This window comes from Mustelus asterias, chromosome 10, assembly GCF_964213995.1.
Source record: "Mustelus asterias chromosome 10, sMusAst1.hap1.1, whole genome shotgun sequence".
Lineage (NCBI taxonomy): Eukaryota > Metazoa > Chordata > Chondrichthyes > Carcharhiniformes > Triakidae > Mustelus > Mustelus asterias.
Genome location: NC_135810.1, coordinates 69750753 through 69772856, shown reverse-complemented (window position 1 = coordinate 69772856; position 22104 = coordinate 69750753).

Genomic DNA, 22104 nt, shown 5'->3' with positions numbered 1-22104 from the left:
CCGCGGCCGTGAATGGAGATTTGGCTGAGTTTGGCCAAATTCTCCATCCTCGCTGGCAGTGGCGGTGGGGCGTGAACGACTGAAGAATTCCGGCCATGATCTTTAAAGCCTTTAGATTTTCTCATGGTACATATGCGGCTTGTTGTTGGCTATTTGACTGGTGTCTGTTTTTGAGATGATGTTGCCTCTGTGGGGAATGTGGTTACCATAGTGACTGTTGTTGAAGTGGTAATCGTTGCGACTGATCCATTGCCTTTTTCAGGGAATGGTTGACCTTGGGATTGATGGTCATTCAGTTCCTTTGGAGGTTGATGAACTCGCATCTTCCTCATCAGCTGTGTGCTATGAAGGAACAGCTTCTCCAGTTGTACGTAAATGTCTGTGGTTACGACGATATTTCCCATCGTTCATTTTCACCGTGTGAATCGAGGAGACAACTTTTTTTAAGGGCATCGCTGGCTGGTCAGCATTTATTGCCCATTCCCAGTTGCCTGAGGGCAGTTGAGAGTCAATCACATTGCTGTGGCTCTGGAATCACATGTAGGCCAGACCGGGTAAGGACGGCAGATTGCCTTCCCTGAAGGACAATAGTGAACCTACACAAGTTCTAAGTTCCCAAATCGGCTGCCCTTTGTTGAGAGCTTTGAATGTTTGTACTCTGAACGGTTCACCAACTCTCAGCTCTGGCAATGATTTGGCAACTTTATCAAAGTGAGATTGGCTTTCTGTTGTTCCATTCTGATTTTGTCACTCACTCCAGTCACCGCTTTTGGCTTCAGAAGGGTTTTAACTATTGGAAATGTAGCCTTTCCATTTGACCAGGGAAAATGTGGAGATGATGTGTAGTACTGAATATCCTAATCATTTATGAAGCACCTGGTTTCTTCACTTGTGAACTAAGGACCATTGTCGCTCATCACAATGCCATAGTGACTCAAGTGTGCTTTCAGACATTCTACAATCTCAGTGGTGGCCATTCAAATCAGTTTGTATAACTCCCAGTAGTCTGAATGCTAGTTGATGGTGATGAGAAAATCAGTTCCAAAGGGAGTGAAGAGGCCTACTCCAAGCTTCATCCCATATATGTCTGGGATGTCATGAGTCATGAGCAGCTCCTTACCCTACTGAGCTTGATGTTCATTACAGGAATAAAAACAGAATTTGTGGAAAAACTCAGCAGATCTAGCAGCATCTGTAAAGTGGGAAAGAAGTTAACATTGCAGGCCCTATATGACTCTGCAGAGCTATAGTGAGTGAGAAATGTGATGGATTTTACACTGTTTAAGAAGGGGATGGAGCAGCTAGAGTGAAATAGAAGGTCAGTGATAGGTGGGAACTAGGAGAGATTGCAACAAAGAAAGCATCACGGATTACAATCGGTGCTAATAGTGGCATAAAAGTAAGGTAGCAGAATGTGTTATTAGGAGAACAAAGGTCAGTGTTCAGTGAAAACAAAATTTAAGAAGAAGTGACAGATGGCCCAGTTGGGGAGGGGAAGGGGATCCATGTTGCAATGGGACAAAATATTTTTTGGATTTGAAAAAAAGAGTAAAGATAGAGGGGAATGTTCATAGCGGCACGGCATGTTTGGCGGCACGGTAGCACAGTGGTTAGCACTGCTGCTTCACAGCTTCAGGGTCCCGGGTTCGATTCCCGGCTCGGGTCACTGTCTGTGTGGAGTTTGCACATTCTCCTCGTGTCTGCGTGGGTTTCCTCCGGGTGCTCCGGTTTCCTCCCACAGTCCAAAGATGTGCGGGTTAGGTTGATTGGCCAGGTTAAAAAAAAATTGCCCCTTAGAGTCCTGGGATGTGTAGGTAAGAGGGATTAGTGGGTAAGGTATGTGGGGGTGGGGCCTGGATGGGATTGTGGTCGGTGCAGACTTGATGGGCCGAATGGCCTCCTTCTGCACTGTAGGGTTTCTATGATTTCTATGATAGCCTAAAGTTGTTGAACTCAATGTTCAGTCCAGAAGGCTGTAACATGCCTAATTAGAAGATAATATGTTGTGGCTCCAGTTTGTTTTGGGCACTACTGGAACATTGCAGCAGGCCAAAGATAGACATGTGAACATGAGTGCAAGATGCTGAGTTGAAATGGCAAGTGCCAGGGAGGTTAGAGTCATGTTTGTGGACTGAGTGGACATATCCCACAAAGTAGTCATCCAGTTTGTGCTTACTCTCTCTAATGAGGAAGTGGGTCAGAGTGTCATGGAGGGAGTGGTCCCTGCCAAATGCTGGTGGGGGTGGGGGTGTCGGGGGGGGGGGGGGGGGGGGTGTGGTGGTGAGGGGAAGATGTGTTTAGTGGTGGCACCATGGTAGAGTTGTTGGAAATGGCGGAGGATGATCATTTATGGAGGCTGGTGGAGTGAAAAGTGAGGACAAGGTGGAACCTTTGGGTTGATGAATTCCAGTGCATGTTTTGCTCTTACCTCTCATTGAATCTTGAAGATTTCACACTCTGTACAAGCATCAACAACTTCCGCCAAAGGGAGTGCAGTCCTCGACAACCTGTCAGCAATGTATATTTGTCTACCCAGCTTGTATTTCACTTCCAAATGAAATCCACTGCCTCGGAAAAGCAGCCAGCATAATTAAGGATCTCATGCACCCTGGATGTACTCTCTTCCATCGGGAAAAGATACAAAAGTCTGAGGTCACATACCAACCGACTCAAGAATAGCTTCTTCCCTGCTGCCATCAGCCATTTGAATGGACCTACCTCGCACTAAGTTGATCTTTCTCTGCACCCTAGCTATGACTGTAACACTATATAACACTACATTCTGCACACTTTCCTTTCCTTCTCTATGTATGGTATGCCTTTTCTGTGTAGCGCGCAAGAAACAATATTTTTCACTGTATACTAATACATGTGACAATAATAAATCAAATCAAATAATATCCTTTGCAAATGCTTTGGAGCAGATAGAAATGGTTTAAGAGAGATGCTTTGAAGTGTGTGGTGGTCACACTTTGCCATCACTTTGTCTCTACCAAACAAGTACTAATTAAAATTCTCACAAGCAAAAACATTAACTTGGCACTCTTCTTCAATCTTTGCATAATGTTGTTCCATTTGTGTTAATGCTCTGGATACAAATACAACTGGTTGTTCTTGATCCATGGGGCTTGCTCCAAATCCTGTCTTGCTGGCTATACACTGCAGGGTAACCTCATCATTTGATTTGATTTATTATTGTCACATGTATTAACAGACAATGAAAAGTATTGTTTCTCACGCGCCATACAGGCAAAGCATATCATTCATAGAAAAGGAAACAAGAGAGTGCAGAATGTCGTGTTACAGTCATTCTAGGATGTAGAGAAACATGTGGAGAAATCATTAACATCAGAGCACCTCAGAACTGATGTTATAGTTGTGATGTTTTGAAATTAAGTCTGCAGGTCTCGGAGGTTTAAACAAATGAAGTGTTTGGTTTAGAAGATAATAACACTACAGCTTGCTATATTACACTGCCTGTTTGTCCACGCAAATGGCCGATGACATCAACTCCACATGATTGGTCCCTTAAAGTGCCCCTGTTCCACTGCAAGGCTGCTAGTGAGAGAAGACTAGAAATACCATGAATACACAATAGTCACTAGTTGTTTGATGCAAATATAAGCTGCTTTATGCTGTGTGCCCCAATTCCACTGGATATCCTTTGCAGTGAGTTTGTGTAGAGACTCATACTCTGATGAAAAACTGCAAGAACTTTGCAAATCCAACAAATAGTTGCACCACCTTCACATCTGTTGGTTGCTGCATCTCAGCTACAGTTCTGTCAGGTTCAGACTAAAGTCCTTTCACCATCATTTCATGACATATGTACTTGTATCAGTTATCTTCAGTTGCGTTTTTTTTCTTGCTCAGCCTTAGGTTTTTCTGGCGAGCACTCTCCAGCAGTCTCACTAGATTCTGATTATGGTCCACAGTAGCTCCCTCCATTATATGGCCATGTCCATAGACTAGCAGCTGATCCACAATCAGTTCCACTCCTGGGAGGTAATTGACTATCTCATGCTGTCTGTGTTGGTATTCTTCCAGAGCAGTAGAAATGCCAAATGACATGTGCAACCATCTGTACCTCCCAAATGACATCCAGAACATAATCAGAAAACTGTAGCATTCATCCAACTTCAGTCATCACTGTCTGACCTTCATATCATGGGTGGTAAAGGTCTTTGCCTTGGCAAGTTGCGCAAAATTTCCTCAATGGTTGGCTTGAAGTAGTGAGATTTTTTCAACACTTTATTGAAGTCCTTTGGACCTATGCACACTCAGAATTCCAGATTTTATTTTGTTGTGTTGTTAATCCAGTCTGTCAGAGTTGACATTTGCTTGATTCCTCCATTCTTTTCATGTTTCTCTGACTTGTTTTTCAGACTGGATATGCGAACAGCCGGAACTCTCCTCGGAAGATGCTGAATTTGTCTCCAACTCTCCTCTACTTCAAGACGATTCTTGCCAGGAAGACATCCAAGACCCATAAAAACATCGTTGTAATTTTTTTTCAGATTTGTTCAGTAGTTAATGGCTTGGTGCCATGTGAAACGTAAACCTTGTCAGCTATGTGGAGGATTACCAGTCCAAAACTTTGACTTGTTTCAGCTGAAATTAGGGGATTTTGCTTAGTGCCGATTATTTGGATCTCCAAATCCTTTTTCTTCCCATTGTATTGGATTCTCAGTTTAGTTTGGCTTCTTGGATTGAGCATTTTCCCAACACAGAGCCTCAACCTCACCTTCAACAGCTTTGTTTTGGATCACCATCTTGAACAACTTCACACAGATCTGCAAAGCTCATGATGTTGCACATAGCACCCAGTGTCTATCTGACACTTCATATTAACTTGAAGCTCTCCTTCTGAAATCATCATTTCAGTTGTCACAAACTTTCTCTAAACTTGACAGCACTAACCTGGTCTAAGGTGTAGAGTAATTCACCAGGATCATTGTAAACATGTTTCCTTCTTTATTGACTTGCTTTTCTTCTTTCCAGCAAAATACTTGCATGCGAAGAGATTCAGCATCTTACATTTAAAGCACTGCTTTCCCCATGTTGGATGTGCTTCCTTTCCTTTGCATTGTGTCTTATACAAAATTGACATCCCGTACTCTCACTTTGATCTTTCCATTGGGCCTTCTGCAAATAGTTCTTCATTATTGCTGAATAAAGAAACATGATGCTGAAGCTCACTTGTACTAATCAGGACAGATTTACAAGAATAGCAAATTTTAAGAGGAAAAACAATTTATACTGAGTAAGAAGAGGGTGCTGATTAGTTGGCAAATGGTCTCTGATTGGCAGTGCCATGGAAAGTACACCAGGCAACAGTTAACTGCCAAGTTTTTGTTTAAATTCAAACCAAGCAAGTCGACTTTGGTTCTTCAAGGCATTGTCATCGAGAATTAACCAAAGAATGATTGGCCCCAAGCATTTTTTTAGTTGGAAAAGGCACAATGCATGGACATGTGTGTGTCCATAGAAGTGTCCACTTCTAACATAGGTAACTGAGCCACACTGTTAGTCTGGCTGACAATGTTATGTCATTGTCTTTCTTAGCACACTCAGGATTGTTTAGCAAGTGCTGTCCAATTGCAGAATCACACAAAATGTTGGACACCATGTTCTGAGTTTTGCAAACACGGGCTGGTTGGGTACGGTCAGTACTTTGCCTGCTACAAACAGCTAAAGGGGCATGCTGTTTGATACAACCCCTCAATCATTGGGACATACACACTTCATCCCAAGCATCACACCGGAGATATGATTTGATCAGGGTAGCCATTATCCTGCAGGATGTCTTTGATGCACTATATTTCATCATCAACCTTGCATAGTTGGCAAATATCTTGGGCCCTATTTATGAGGTTGATGATGAGGCAAATCTTACAGCACTTAGTACTGCAGGAATTCCACCATATACATGGGGCAGTGAAAGTGGACTTGCAATATACAATAATAAAGAACATAATGGCAGATTTCTCAACGAGCACAAATAGGAAAGGGAGTTAATTTGACTGCTCCATTTCAAAAGTGAATTTGAACACAGAATGGAGCACATTAAGATGTGTAAGGAAATGCTTACATGCAGTTGCAGATTCCAAGATAACAAAGGTACTATCTATGAATGGGAAATATGCAAGGAGGTTCGGCATCATTCCATCAAGGACTTGTACTTTATGGTGATCGACAAAGATGCTGATGAGAGCTGGACCTAGAGTGGATTCCATGGCAACACCATCCATTTGGACAAACATGGTGTCATTAAAACTGAACTCAACTGCACGAGTTGTTGACCTCATAATTTCAATGAAAACAGGTTTCGACACTAGCCGCATATCTGTGATATAGTGAGGTGGCTTCCTTGAGTGGTACATTAGTGAATATTGAATCAAGGACAGCCGATGTGCTCTCACAGGAGGATCTCGTGGTCCGAAGACAATCCTATCTCTGATCAGATCATCCTTCAGTTGCTCAAACTCAAAAGGATTCAGCTGGGCATCTCAATGCCAACACAATGTCAACAATTTCCCCCTTTTCCTGAGTTCTGCTGTTGAACACGGCATTCCTAGGTAACATTAGTAGATGATTCAAAGTGGGCCTTCAAGGCCTACAAAAGATGCTCACCGGCCCTCTCATCTATATACCTATTGTGGCCTGTAACTGCCCAACTGAGTAGTAATTAAGAGTCAGCCTCCATTTCCATCAAATGATAAGCAGTGGTAGGCAAACGAGAGTGCAAAGGCCATTTTTTTCAACTGTGTTGAAAAGGAAGGAAGGGCACAACATTTGGGGGTACCCTGTGCACATTGGAGGCACCCTCCTGGTTGAGTAAGAACTTGGGTTCTCAAACAGGAACACCAAGACTGGTTTGCCGAGAATGATCAGGAGATCCAGGAAAAACACAAGGCGTTCCTGAACTGGCAGCTCTATCAAAACTTGAGTGAGAGGAAACAAGCCGACAGGCAACTGAAGGCCGAGATTCAACAAAGAACCTGCGACCTAAAGAACAGATAGTGGGTGGAAAGAGCACAGGATTCTCAGCAACTCACCGGCAACCATGATGTGCCAGGCTTCTTCAGTGCAATTAAAACCATCGATGGTCTGAGTACCCAGGGGCCCATTCCACTGTGAGCTAAAAACAGAGAGGCGCTCATCAAAAACAGAGAGGCAGTCAACGCTCGCTGGGGAGAGCACTTCGAGGACCTCCTCAAGCAAGACGCAGCCTTCAGCGCAAGTCCCTTCGACACCATCCCACAATGCGCCACCATCTCAGCGCAAATCCAGCTCACCATGAGGTTGAAAAAGCCATCCAACAGCTGAAAAACAGCAAGGCCTCTGGCACAGATGGAGTATTAAAATGCGGTGGAGAAGCACTCTTGACAAGAATCCACAACCTTATCGCCTTTGACTGGAATGAAGAGAGAATGCCAGGAGATCTGAGAGAAGTTTTAATTGTGACCATCTTCAGGAATGGAAACAGGACCAACTGCGGAAATTACAGAGGGATTTCCCTACTCTCTGCCACGGGAAAGTTCATCATGAGAATCCTCTTAACCGCCTCCCAGCGGCTGAAGAGCTCCTCCCTGAGTCTCAGTGCAGCTTCTGCCCATCAAGAGGTACAATGGACATGATCTCCAGTGCCCGACAAATCCAGGAAAAGTGCAGGGAGCAGCATTAACCTCTGTACATGGTCTTCTTCGATCTCACAAAGCCCTTCAACTCTGTCAACCGTGAGGGATTGTGGAACATGCTCCTCAAATTCCGCTGCCCACGGAAATTCATCACCATTCTCTGCTTGCTCTGCAATGACATACAAGCCGTGACCCTCAACATGGAACCACCACAGACCCAGCACGAGTGCAAACTGGGCTCAAACAGGGCTGTGTCATCGCACCAATGCTCTTCGCCATCTTCCTCACAGCAACACTCTACCCCATCACCTTGAAGCTTCCTGCTGGAGTGGAGGTAATCTACCGGACAAGCGGGAATCTGTACAACCTCCGACGCCTCCAGGCCAGAACCAATACTACCCAACTTCTGTCATTGAACTGCAGTACACAGATGAAGCCAGTGTGTGTGCACACTCAGAGGCCGAGCTATAAACCATCGCCAATGTATTTACTGAGGTATATGAGAGAATGGGCCTCAGACTAAACATCCAGAAAACAAAGGTTCTTTACCAGCTCACTCCTGCCATACAAAACAGCCCCTCCCCCACCCCACCTCCACCCCCGACCACCAACATCCACAGCGTGTCCCTGGACAATGAGGATCATTTACTGTACCGTGGGAGCAACCCCTCGGTGCGGGCAGACATCGATGATGAAATCCAGAATCGACTCCAATGCGCCAGTGCAGTCTACGGATCCCTAAGGAACAGAGTTTTCAAAACCAAGACTTCAAATCCAGCACCAAGCCCATGCTCCACAGAGCAGCCATGGTTCCCACCCTCCTGCATGCATCAGGAACATGAACAATGTACAGCAGACACCTCAAATCCCTGGAGAGATATCACCAACATTGCCTCCGTGAAATCCTGCAAAACCAATGTGAATATTCTCTCCCAGGCCAATATCCCTAATATCAAGGCACTGGTCATGATTTACCAGCTGCAATGGGTGGGCCACATTGTCCACATGCCCGAAACAAGTGCTCTACTCTGAGCTCTGCAATGACGAACAATCACTAGGACGGCAGAGGAAATGCTACAAGAACACTCTGAAAGCTTCCCTAAATAAATGCAACATCCCCATTGACACGTGAGAATCATTTGTCTTAGAATGCACAAACTGGAGAAGAAGCATCCGTGAAAGCGCCTTGAGCATCACAAGGTGGATCATGCGGAGGCCAAGTATAAACAGCGGAAAGAGAGTGCAGAATCCAGGGCATCCCACCCATCCACCTCAGCAAACACTCCCTGCCAAACCTGTGGCAGAGTCTGTGGCTCCAGGATTGGACTATTCAGCCACCAGAGCCCAGCTATTCAGAGCCCAGCAGCATTCAATATTGAGTTTTAATGCTTGAATGACAAATCTGATTCGCCGGGATCTCTCAAGGATGGGGCTTGCCATCCAGTGAAGGGTGGAGTCCGACTCTCAGCCGGCTTAGGCCACTCCCAGCATGCTATTGCTGTAGAGCAGGCGAGCTTGGAACTGAATTCTTATCCATGGTGTAAGCAGTACAAGCCACCAGAGCATTCAGCACTTTATAAATATAAATTGTTTAGAAGCCGCCATGTGAGGTTACAGAACAAATTAGTATAACATTTAGATGGTGTGAGGGGAGTTGATGGCCTAGTGCTATTATCGCTAGACTATTAATCCAGAAACTCAGCTAATGTTCTGGGGACCCAGGTTCGAATCCCACCACAGCAGAAGGTGGAACTTGCATTGAATAAAAAATATCTGGAATTAAGAATCTACTGATGACAATGAAACCATTGTTGATTGTTTGAAAAACCCACCTGATTCACTAATGTCCTCTCAGGAAAGAAATCTACCTTCCTTACCTGGTCTGGCCTACATGTGACTTCAGAGCCACAGCAATGTGGTTGACTCTCAACTGTCCTCCAAGAGCAACTAGGGATGGGCAATAAATGCTGGCCAGCCAGCGATGCTCATGAATTAAAAAAATAGTTCAGTAACTGGACAAATTAGAGCCGCTACATCAATCAAACTTACTGCACATTCTCTGATTTTCTTGATCACGCAGCCTTTCATCTCATAGTTCAAGAGTATTATTATTTATTTTCTTTTGATTTTCTCCTAAAATCTGTTTTTTAATACAAAATTGTATTTTTTAGAAAACTTAATACAACTACAATTAACAAGTACAAGCATAAGTTAGTGAGATTTCAAACAGTGCCGTAGCTTCAAAACTTTCAGGAGTAACCGCGATGTCAAATTGAGAATTTGCTGTAACAATATGCACGGTCCAAGTTTAGACATGCACTTCCAAATAAATGTTTACTTGGAATGGAGAAGTGAACCCTCTAACAATTTACTGATCCACAGCAAACACAGGGAGCAATTTATCCACGTAATAATGAATCATGGCAAGTCAGCTGAACCCCATAACAATTTGTTCATGACAATGATGAAGTGCCAGGTATAATGTTCAGGTGATACAATTTCCAGTGGAGCAAAGGCAGATGTGCACATTGCAAGAACAGTTGATTGCAGAGTTCAGATTTACTCAAGGTCGAGCTGAACTGCAACAGTTTAGCGCGATGGCTGTGGAAAATCACAGTCAAATACAACACAGCACATAGTTTGATTTTTTTCCTTCAGTCTCACTCTGACAATGCCCACAGTTAAATATAAGAAAATAGTGAAAGAGGAAGGCAACATTTGAAAAATTATTTTACCTCAGAGAGTCATTAAATAAACATGATGTAAAAACATCACATTTACCACCGGTCGACAGTGGTAATGCCAAACTAAAATCAATTGGTATATAGTCTTTACCAATTCTACCAGTGAAGGAACTGATCCAAAATTTGATTGAATTGTCACGTTTATAGTTGACAATACCTTTTGAAAGTATAAATTTACTGGAAGGCGTGAGGTGAATCTTCGTGAATGTTCTTCCGCTTGCTGGCTATCACCATCGTGGAAGGCTTGCAGAAATGCCAGAAGAACGGCACAAACAGATGGGTTTTCTGTGGCTCTTCTGCTGAATTTCTGGCAGACAAACAGGGGAGCTTCTGGTGAATTTCAAACCCTTGGCCTAAAGTCTCCTTGAAATTAAATGAATTCCCTGCTGCTTCCTCCTTTCAGGAAGTGTACACCTGCAGAGGGTGCTACATGCTGATATGAGAATCAGCTCATTTACAATCCCGTTGGTGGAAAAACTGTGAAATGGGTGTAAGCAGCTGAATCAACTTCTGTGCAGCCTTTAAAAGGACAATTCAACCTGCATACTTCTGCAGCAGACTGGGAGGAGAAATGGATGAGAGGCTCTCAAAAAACATCACTGTACATGATGCCAATATTTTTATTATACTTGCACAGAATTATGGATCGACAGATGCCTGGGGCACCAGGACCTGGTGCCGTAGAAGAAGAATCCAGAACTTCACTAATCCAGAGCTTCAAACTCCCTTTTGAGGATTGAAGACTCTAGGGATTCTCTTTCTTTTCCTTCTTTGTTCACCCTTGGCACGAACATACTCTTCACCTTTATAAAGCAACACTTTCATAAATAGCTCTTGCATTCTGGTCAAGGCTGGCTTGAATTCAATGTTTTGAATTTTGGAAACCCAACAACTCTCACCACAATTGTTTATCTGCTCAGCCTTCCTTGAACTTACCGGACTTACATGCCCACACCTCTTACACGATTCCTTAATTGTAGAAAACGTAAATACGTGCATTCAAAACCACAAAATATTCTTAGTAAATTCTTTCATTTGCCAATAGTTACACATAATACATATTTTCCAGTGGTCAAATCACATTTAAATTCCTTCATGAACAGGCAAAAAGGAATGGCATAATATATAACTTCCAGGTAAGATGACACGATAATTGAACACCAGCATTGATCACTGGCATGTTAGAACAGTGGTTAGCACTGCTGCCTCATAGCGCCAGGGTCCTGGGTTTGATTCCGGCTTGGATCACTGTCTGCGTGGAGTTGGAGCATTCTCCCCCTGTCTGCATAGGTTTCCTCCAGGTGCTCAGGTTTCCTCCCACAGTCCGAAAGATGCGCTGATTAGGTGCATTGGCCATGCTAAATTCTCCCTCAGTGTACCAAATAGGTGCTGGAGTGTGGTGACTAAGGGATGCTTGCAGTAACGTCATTGCAGTGTTAAAGCAATCTTACTTGTGACACTAATAAATAAACTTTGGTATTGACATATGTTTTTCACTGAGTTGTTTTCATAATTACAGATACCACATGGGTAATGTGCAAAGTACTGGTTATTAATCAATGTTAAATTTATTCTCATCACTGGAAGTTTGAAGGAGAATAAATGGAACAATCCTTTTGCAGGCCCAAAGTTTGAATCCTCACGAGGTCAAGAATTTCCAGTAAGTTTAGATTAGTTTTTGTAATATTGAACTTAATCTGTTTGTTTCACTTATGTATGTTGGGTCTTTGAAGCAGATTAACTCTTCCTGTCAACATGTTCAGAAGTATTCCAATCAATGCTTCTCATAAATACAACCTTTTTAATTAATGCTGTGTTTTCCATATTCAAATAAATCCAGCCACGTTCCTCAGTTGCAATTTTTTTAAATCTTGGAACTTCAAAAGAAAGCAATTTATATTTAGTGCCAACTGCAGAACACATACTGAGCAAATTTTAATATTACTTTCGAAACCAGAAAACCCTGCATTCTTTGATTTACTCAGCATGGGTTTTGCTCAGCAACAATCTTGTTAAACTTACTGAATATCATGCAATTTTTCACCGATAAGGAAATTATTTTATAACTACTTTGGTAGGTTTTGGCAAGAGGCCGTAAGTGTAATTAAGAACAGTCACATTAACTCTCACAATATGGATGGAATTCAATGACCTCCCTGCGGCAGGTTTGGTGGCAGGCGGGAACATATTGAATTGGGCGGAAGGATGGCAGGTGAGCAATTGGCCCACCACCAATTAAGGCCCTTAAGTAGGAAATTATTGCAAAGACACTCGGTATCTGATCGACAGATCAGGAAGGTGGAGCCTATTGAGAGCCACACACAGCCCTTGATGTAGATCACCCTCCTGCACCCTCCAAACCTGTAACTTTGAGATCTCTGCTCCGCTTGCTATCTGTGGCATGGGATCCACTGACAATAATAGGCTTTGGGGGATGTCCTACTGTTGGCATGTGTTCAATGGGGCTGTTGGTCTCTGACTGGCCAGCAACTCTCAGCGGGCAGGACTTCTACCGCCAGGGTCTCCCAGTGAAGGCTTGCCACTACCCAGTTAAGTGTCAGAGTGGCACTTAATTCAGCGAGCTTTCCCGAACAGAGATATTGTTACCCTCCAGCCAGCAGGCGAGGTTCCTGGCACCTCCATTAAACACCACTTCATGTTTTTTATATAAACAGTTTTTTGTAACAGAGCAAAGTAGGTCAGGAATACACAATTGGTTAATTCCTAATATAAATACAGAATATGCAATAAGGCTTACTAACTAAATTGGAAGATCTGATCTTTCTTTGTGAGTGATTTGGGTTCAAGGCTTGTTTCGAATGGTAACAGACTGTGGTTTAATATTCCTTAGATAAAAGTAGAAAATGCTAGAAACAGGAGCAGGTGAGGGAGCGTCTGTGGAGAGAGAAATAGAGCTAATGTTTTGGAGTAAAGATCTTTCATCAGACTTCTGACTGATTTCTGATAGTTTTGATTTTTTGTTCAGATTTCCAGCATCTGCAGTATTATGCTTTAGCATTAATATTGCTCTTCTTTGCACCCAGTTAGCATTTGGATAAATATTATAACATATAGAGAAATGGATGGAGAACTGTCACACTCAGTCTCCAGCTGAGTAGCACATTATAATGACTTTAACAAGGTCCACGAAGTGGACCTGTTGGAGTATGAGCTCCCTGGTTGAGGCAGTTAATGCTGAGCGAGCCCTGCTGAGGTATATAATATGGAGTATCTGGATTACCAGTGCTCAGAGTGTATACTCTATTAATTAAACATAATTTGCCCCGAACAAATGCATGCTGGTTTTCCTTAATTAATTTGGATTTTCCCAAGTGACTATTAATTTTGTCCTGGCTTATCGCTTCTAAACATTAGCCTGTGGTTGCTGGCCTTATATTTATGCCTGTTTTGAGCAAGGTGTAATATTTGCAATTTTCCAATCCTCTGGCACCATCCTGAGTCCAAGGGTAATTGGAAAAGTGTTGTCAGTGCCTCCATAATTTCCATTCTCAATTCTCTCAGTACCTTTGGATGCATCTCATCCAAACCTGGTGCCTTTAGATATAGACAGCCTATCCACTATCTTCCTCTTATCTACTTTGAACCCTGCAAACGTTTGAACCTACCTTCTCGTTCACATTGCTCTAGAGCAACATCTTCCTTGGTAAAGATAGATGCAAAGTATTCATGTAATATCTCACCCATGCCCCATTCCTCCATGTGTAAATCCCCTTTTTGGTTCCTAATAGGATAACTAAAGATTCAAAAGATGTACATAGAGGAAGTGTGGATGGCAGAATGCCTTGATTGAGCCAGTGGAGTCTTCCACAACACCCAGAAAGGGTCTGTCATATCTTAATGGGTTGCTATAGTCTGCACAACTAGGTGCTCTTTGGGGTGGGTGGATGCTTTGCATAAGGAGGGCATCAAAGATCAGTGCTCCTCATCCGATGAGGATGGTGTGGAGGAGGCTGCTGAGCAGGTGGCTTTTGTGTTAGTGGTAAAGGGAAATGAGAGACACACAAGGTATTTCAGCACAATCCCATGCAACACCACTTCCTGTGACCCAGATGTCCTTTCACAATCCATGCAATAAAGTTTCACCTTTAAGCAGACCCATTGTCACCTCCTTTATTGTGCAATCCATTACCCAACACCCAGGTTCACAATGTACATTAACAAAGCTGAGGAGCTGACCAACCATGGCCTATTTGCAGCTGATTGAGGGAGCAAGCCTATCGATGATATCTAACAAGGCATTCTGATGGTAACCTTCCATCTCATAAGATGATAGCTTGCACATTGGTGGTCAACTCTATGTTGAACATTGCCTGCTATGAGTCAGAAGCCCCACTCTAGTCTGGCAGTCGCTGCTATATTTGCTGCAGAGGATGACAGTGAGTTGAGTAGATGCTTGATTCACTGGCTTCTGTTTTCTCCAGGACCTCTTCTCAGCCAGCTGTGCTTTGCATTCCTGCTTGCCTCTTTCAATATCCTTCCAGTCAGCCTCCAGCGATCATGGTTGTTAGCAACTGTCTCCCAATTGTCAGTGTCAATGTCTGCCATCCTCACATCTCACTTGCAGGTGTTGTTGTAACAAGGCAACAAGAATATAAAGGATGACCAACAGCATTGTGTCAAACATTCACTGAATCGAACCACAGAATTAAGCTTCACAAGCACAAAATCTAAACTCCTGTGAACCCAAGGTGCATCTGGGTGTTCTTACAGCTCCAGGTCCTCCAAAGTTGTATTCTCCTTCTATTAACAGCTGGTGTGGAGTCAGGTTACTAATCAGGCTTCTTTGTGGCTTGAAATAAAATTGGTGGCCAGTGGCTAGCTGCCTGAGGGCCGGGGGTCCCTGACACACTTGAGGCTACAGAACTCTTCCCAGTGATTGCAGCTATTGGAGCTGGGTTCACAGGGAGAGGGGCCGAAGAGTCATTGGCAACACTTGGACAGCCCTTAGAGGAGAATGCAGAAACAGAAGTTATGCATTCCTCCTTTCTCACAAAGCCAACTGGGACCTACCTTCTGTCCTGAGAAGGATGAGGAGCTGATTGGAAAGTCCAGGTGCCTTAATTTATTCCTGCAGTACTTTACAACCACATTGTCCAGCATACCTAAACAAAATCAAAATAAAAGGCTCCTCTTGCCTCGCCAGTGCCCCATTGAGCTCATGGCAAAGGTGTGTTAGTTTACACACACTTCCAGAATCCACTCTTCAATTTCCTGGGTCTGGCTTTAATGAGTCATTAATCTCTTGATGGAGGACACTATTCCCTCACATGCTTGAGAGGTCAGCTCTGCCAGATGTTTCCTCATTGCAGCTGCAGCAGACCTTGTGTAACCAATGATTCCAAAGGCCCAGCATCAGCTGGAGTCTTCACATGGGCCTAGCCTCTCCACAGTCCTCCATAGGTCAGTAGTGTCAGTTGTCACAGCCTCTGTCAGCTGCTGGGGTTTACTCTGTGGTGTGCACCAGGTTGTGTGCCTGAATTTAAGTCTGAATGGACACTCGCCAATGTGAGATTATCTGTGCTGGTGGAAGGTATGGGGGAATGAGGTGACGCTGCACTCTCTGATAATCCCTCCCCCTCCTCTGAGCTGGCCTGATAATCCCTGGCTTCTCCTTCAAGTCAGGCAACAGTGGATGCCGAGTTGACAGCTCTTCAAATTTGTCAAATATGGCACCAACACCTGTACCTGCTGTGGAGTCAGCTGGTGCTTCATGTCCTGCCTCTGCCCAATAATTGGATGGGTTCTGCACCCCTCCCCCGCCTCCCCCATGATTGAATTGGCTGACTGCCTCATCCCCACATGCAGCCAGCAGTAGATACTCAAGTAAATGTTGCAACTACTTCCAATCCTGCCCCTTGGATCTGCAGCCTTGCAGTAAACTTCAGCCCACTGTTTCAAATCTATTCCAATACTCATGTGGTCCCAAGAATGGGGGCAACTCCATCCCACGTGACTCACCATATTTAGCAGCAGCGTGCATATTTCAGACCACTGCCCCTCAGGGGACACATAAAGAAATATTAGAAGTGGGCAGGAAAGAGGTCACCTAATCTGAAGTGAAATACAGTGGACCAATTGAATTTTTAAAAAGGGTTGAAATAAGTCTCTAGAAAAGTTAGAAATGTAGTCGGTTCTAAACAGGTTAAATAGGAAAGGGCAACTAGGGATGGGCAATAAAGGCTGGCCAGCCAGCGACGCCTATGGTTTAAAAAAATAGTTCAGCAACTGGACAAATTAGAGCCAATTAGAAACAAAACTTACTGCACATTCTCTGATTTTCTTGATCACTCAGGCTTTCATCTCATAGTCTGTAATAGGTGGAAGAGAGGAGAGATTAAATAGCAAGAGTTAGTCATGCAGGGCCAAAGGAACTGGCGGTGGTACAGGAAAATAAATCAAGAAACAATAGACGTGCCTAAAGTGGGTGTGAATGGCAGAAAGAAGGACGGCTGCTCCCCAAAAGCAAAAAATCCATGGTAGGGGTGAAGTGTGCAAAGAAAAGGAAACTCAAATTTAACATGGCACAGTCGCACAGTGGTTAGCACTGTTGCCTCACAGAGCCAGGAACCGGGGTTCGATTTCCGGCTTAGGTCACTGTCTGTGTGGAGTTTGCACATTCTCCCCGTGTCTGCATGGGTTTCCTCCGGGTGCTCCGGTTTCCTTCCACAGTCTAAAGATGTGCAGGTTAGGTGGAACAGCCATGCTAAATTGTCCCTTAGTGTCAGGGGGACTAGCTGGGGTAAATGCATGGGATTATGGAGATAGAGCTTGGGTAGGATTGTGGTCGGTGCAGACTCGATGGGTCAAATGGCCTCCTTCAGCACTGTAGGATTCTATGATTCTATGATTTAATTTGGGCAGAGCCTGGCATCCTGAGTGTGGTGAGGAGTGGTGGGAACAGTCACTCAAGTGCTTAAAGAGTGGTGTCAGTATTGTCCACGTATATGGGTCCATGGGGCATCTGGACAAATACATGAATAGAATGGGAATAGAGGGATACGGTCCCCGGAAGAGTAGGGGGTTTTATTTCACACGGGCAGCATGGTCAGTGCAGGCTTGGAGGGTCGGAGGGCCTGTTCCTGTGCTGTAATTTTCTTTGTTCTTTGTTCTATCTCAGGGTGTTGGCTGGTAGAGTTACTAAAGGACTTTGAGTTCACCTACAACATTCAGTTGTCTCCACTGAGAGTGAGCTTGGACCATGTTATTTACAACGCATAGAAGGAAGGGCCAACTGAGCCTGTATGTTCAGCCATGTACCACAGAGAGGCAAGTATACCACCGGACACCAACATGAACATTCAGAGTGAGCACAAAAACACAACATTGTTTCTTCCATTCGTGCCACACAAATGCCAGGAAAAGACCATCTCCAAAAAGAAAGGATCTAACTATAGAACTATAGAATCAATAGAATGCCAGTGAAGAAGGAGGCCATTCATCCCATCTGCACTGACTCTCCAAAAGAGCATTCCACAACCCCGCCCCCCCCACTCCCACTTATCCCCATAAACCTATACATTTACGATGGCTAATCCACCTAACCAACACACCTTGGGACACTAAGGGGCAATTTAGCATGGCCAATCCAACTAACCTGCAAATGTTTGGACTGTGGGAGAAAACCAGAGCACCTGGAGGAAACCCACGCAGACATAGGGAGAATGCGTAAACTCCACACAGTCACCCAAGACCGGAATCAAACATGGGTCCTGGTGCTGTGAGGTGATTACCATTGCTGAATCCCCCACTATCAACATCTTGGGGCTACCAAAGACCAGAAACTGAACTGGATCATTCATATAAATATTAAAGCTATCAGAGCAGGTCTAAGGCTCGGAATTCAGCAGTGAGTAACTCACTTGCTGACGCACAACTCCCCCCCGCAAAGCCTGTCCATTATCTACAATGCACAAGTCAAGAGTGTGATGGAATACTCTCCACTTGCCTGGATGTGTGCACCTCCAACTGCATTCAAGAAGCTCAACACCATCAGGAAAAAGCAACCCACTTGATTGCTATTCCTTCCAGAAACATTCAATTCCCCCACCACAGATGTACAGTGGCACTTGTGTGTGCCATCTACAAGCTGCACTACAGGAACTCAGCAAGGTTCCTTAGCCAGCACCTTACAAACACATGACCACTTCCATCTAGAAAGACAAGAGCAGCGGATACCTGGGAATATCACCACTTGGAGGTTTCCCTCCAAGTTATTTCCCATCTTGACTTGAAAATATTTCACCTTTCCTTCACAAAAACACCTGGAAATCTCTCTCTAACAGCACTATGGGTGTATCTACACTTCAGGGACTGCAGCAGTTCAAAAAGGCAGTTTACCACCAATGACTGAAGGCAAACTATGTATTGGAATAAATGCTGGCCTCGCCAGTGACACCCACATCCTATAAATTAAAAAAAAGAAATAACCCTAACTCCCGTGTAACCATCAATGTGTGCCAACCATCTGTGTACCAATGCATACAGCTCACTGACTGAGTTAGTTTTAACACCTGATTATTTGAGGTTACATGATATTTAGGAAGGACAGGAATTGAGGCAAAGGTGGAAAGGTGACTCTGTTAATTATGGATACATTGGTACAATGCAAAGAGATGACTTTAGTTCTGGGATCAAAATGAAGAATCAGTTTGGTGGAGATAAGAAATTGGATAAGGAGCAAGTGACTTGGGGGAATTTACAAGCCCCCTAATAGAAAGCACACTGTAGAACTGTATATAGGGAGAAATAATGGGAGTTTGAGAGAAAGGTAAAGCAATATTCATCAGCGATTTCAATCCACATACAGAGTGGATGAATCAGATTCGGAAAAGATGATCAGAAGATTGCACAGAACGTCAAGGAATGACTAAAATATTAAAAAGGGGGGAGAAATTAGAGCAAGAGATAAAACTAGCGAGAAATATAAAAACATAGTAAGAGTTTCTATGGGTACTTAAAAAGGAAAAGAGTAAGTAAAGTTCTGCAGAGAATGAGAATGGGAAATTCCCATAAGAAATGACAGAGCAATTGTGAAAAACAATCATTTACCCAATTTGATACTCGAATGTTTAGGAAAGCTTGCTCAATTTTCTTTAGAAGTCAGCACTCCCAAGAAGCTTTGGCTGAAGATCATCGGTGACCAGCTGTATATCTTTCCTGTACTAATCCAACATGAAGAATAAAATCATTGACCTTAGAGCAGAACAACCCTACAGCGATTCCAAGCTGGACTCATTTTTTAAAATCTTTCATGGGATTTGTGCAATGCTCTTGGCCATCCCTGATTGCCCTTAAGAAGGTGGTATTGAGGTCCCTTCTTGAACCGCTGCAGGCCATAGGTTGCAGGTAGACCTACAGTGCTGTTAGGAAGGGAGTCAAAAGGCTTTGACGCAGCAACAGTGAATGAACGGCGATATCATTCCAAGTCAGCATATGACTTTGTGGGGAAATTGCAGGTGGTGGTGTTTGCATATATCTGCAGCTTTGTTCTTCCAGGATATGGAGGCCGGGGGTTCGGAAGATGCTGTTGAAGGAGCTTGGTTGCTGTGTAATTTGAAAATGGTACACACTGCTGCCACTGTGCATCTGGAAGGAGTGAATTTTTAAGGTGATAAATGGAGTTCTAATCAGATGGGCTGTTTTGTCCTGGATGATGTTGAGCTTCTTGAGTGTTGTTGGAGTCACGTCCATATACGTAGAGAGTATTACTGACCCCTGACTTGTGCCTTGTCGATGGTGGACAGGCTTTGGAGATGAGTTACTTGCTGCAAAATTCCCAGTCTCTGACCTGCTCTTGTAGCCAGAGTATTTATATGGCTAGTCCAATCCAACTTTTGGTCAATGGTAACCCCCGAATTGTTGATGATGTGGAATTAATTCAATGGTAATGCTGTTGAATGACAAGGGGAGATGGTTAAATTCTCTCTTGTTGGAGATGCTCATTGTCTACTTATGTGGCGTGAATGTTACTTGCCACATTCAAGTCTAAGCCTGAATGTGGTCCATATCTTTCTGGGTGCAACTGGACTTTTTCAGTAGCTGAAGAGTTGCAAAAGGAAGGCAACATTGTGCAGTCATCAGCAAACATTCCAATTCTGGCATTTTCATACGGGGAAGATCATTTATGAAACAGCTGAAGATGAGGTTGGTGAATGTGTGGAATTCACTACCACAGAAAGCAGTTGAGGCCAACATGTTGTCTGATTTCAGGAAGAAATTAGATATAGCTCTTGGGGCTAAAGGGATCAAGGGATATGGGGGGAAGGGAGAGATCAGGATATTGAATTTGATGATCAGTCATGATCAAAATGAATGGCTGAGCAGGTTCGAAGGGCCGAATGGCCTACTCTTGCTTCCAGTTTCTATGTTTCTATGTTTCCTGCAGCGATGTTTTGATGCTGAAATGATTGACTTCCAACGGCGGCAACCATCTTTATTTGTGCTAGATTTGACTCTAACCAGTGTAGAGTTTTCCCCCTGATTCCAAATTGACTTCAAATTCATGAGAGTTCATTGATGACACACTCAGTGAAATGCTGCCTCAATGTCATGGATGTTCCCGCAACTGTTCCAATACCTTCACATACAGCAATGTGATTGCACTTGCCGTAACAATTTAAGTTACCAGGCAATGATGAATAGGTGTCACATTCTCATTTAGAAAATAGGGGTGTGGTTTAATCAGATTTGTAACAATGACTAATAGTACACTTTTGGAAGAATTATTTGATATGATGATTCTGATAGGAATAACAGATGGAAGGAAAAACACATTAATGTGAAAACGTGAGTATCATTGTCAGTGCAACTGATGGTGCAGCACAAATAAATTAAACTGAAACAAATGGGATGAGCTTAGTGTGAAGCAATTAGTCCAACCTTGCACAGGTCATGAATAATATTATGCATACAACATTAATATGTGCATTCTTCAGGATTTCTGTTTAGAAACATTATAACTGTGTTTGTAAAGATTTACATATTATATATATAAGAGATGTTAAATATTTCTTCTAGATCTGGAAGATGTCTACAATTTCTCTATGTATAACAAATAAGTATACTGTAATGCACATGAAGTTTATAAGGTCACTATGTTTTGGGGGTGTCTCTTTAATTCTGAGTAAAATGGAGGAATGAAGAGGGTCATGTGACCTGCTCCAAATTGTACCCGATGACAAACCTGGGTGGCTTGGTTGCTATGGATATGGGGGGGGGAGGGAATTTTCCCGTCCTGCCCACCATAGAAGTCGTGGAGGGTGGTGGGGGGAGGGGAGGGTGCGGTGGTAGACCATGCAAAGGTCTGTTGACCTCGGATGGGATTTACCGGTTTTGGGACGAGTACAGCCGGATAATTCCCACCCAGTTTGATTCATTGGGAAGAAGGTGCACAATGTTCCCATCTAAATAATGGCAAGAACAGCTGTGCTGATTGTGGATAGACTTTCAGGGTGGGATTTTCCTCTCTGTGGACTAAGTGTGGTGAGAGGAGGGAAAAGCGACTCTTTCACTGCTGATCACAAGTGCATGTTCTTGTGCCGAATGTTTGCCTCTTACTTTATTAAATATTCAACAACTGGAAACACTTAGCTGGTGGTAGCCAGTGATTCGTCCGCTCAGTAGTGATCTCAGTGGATCCTCGGTTTCACATTTAAAGAACCCCTGCACATCAATCTTTCAATGTCTGTAGCCCAGGACAG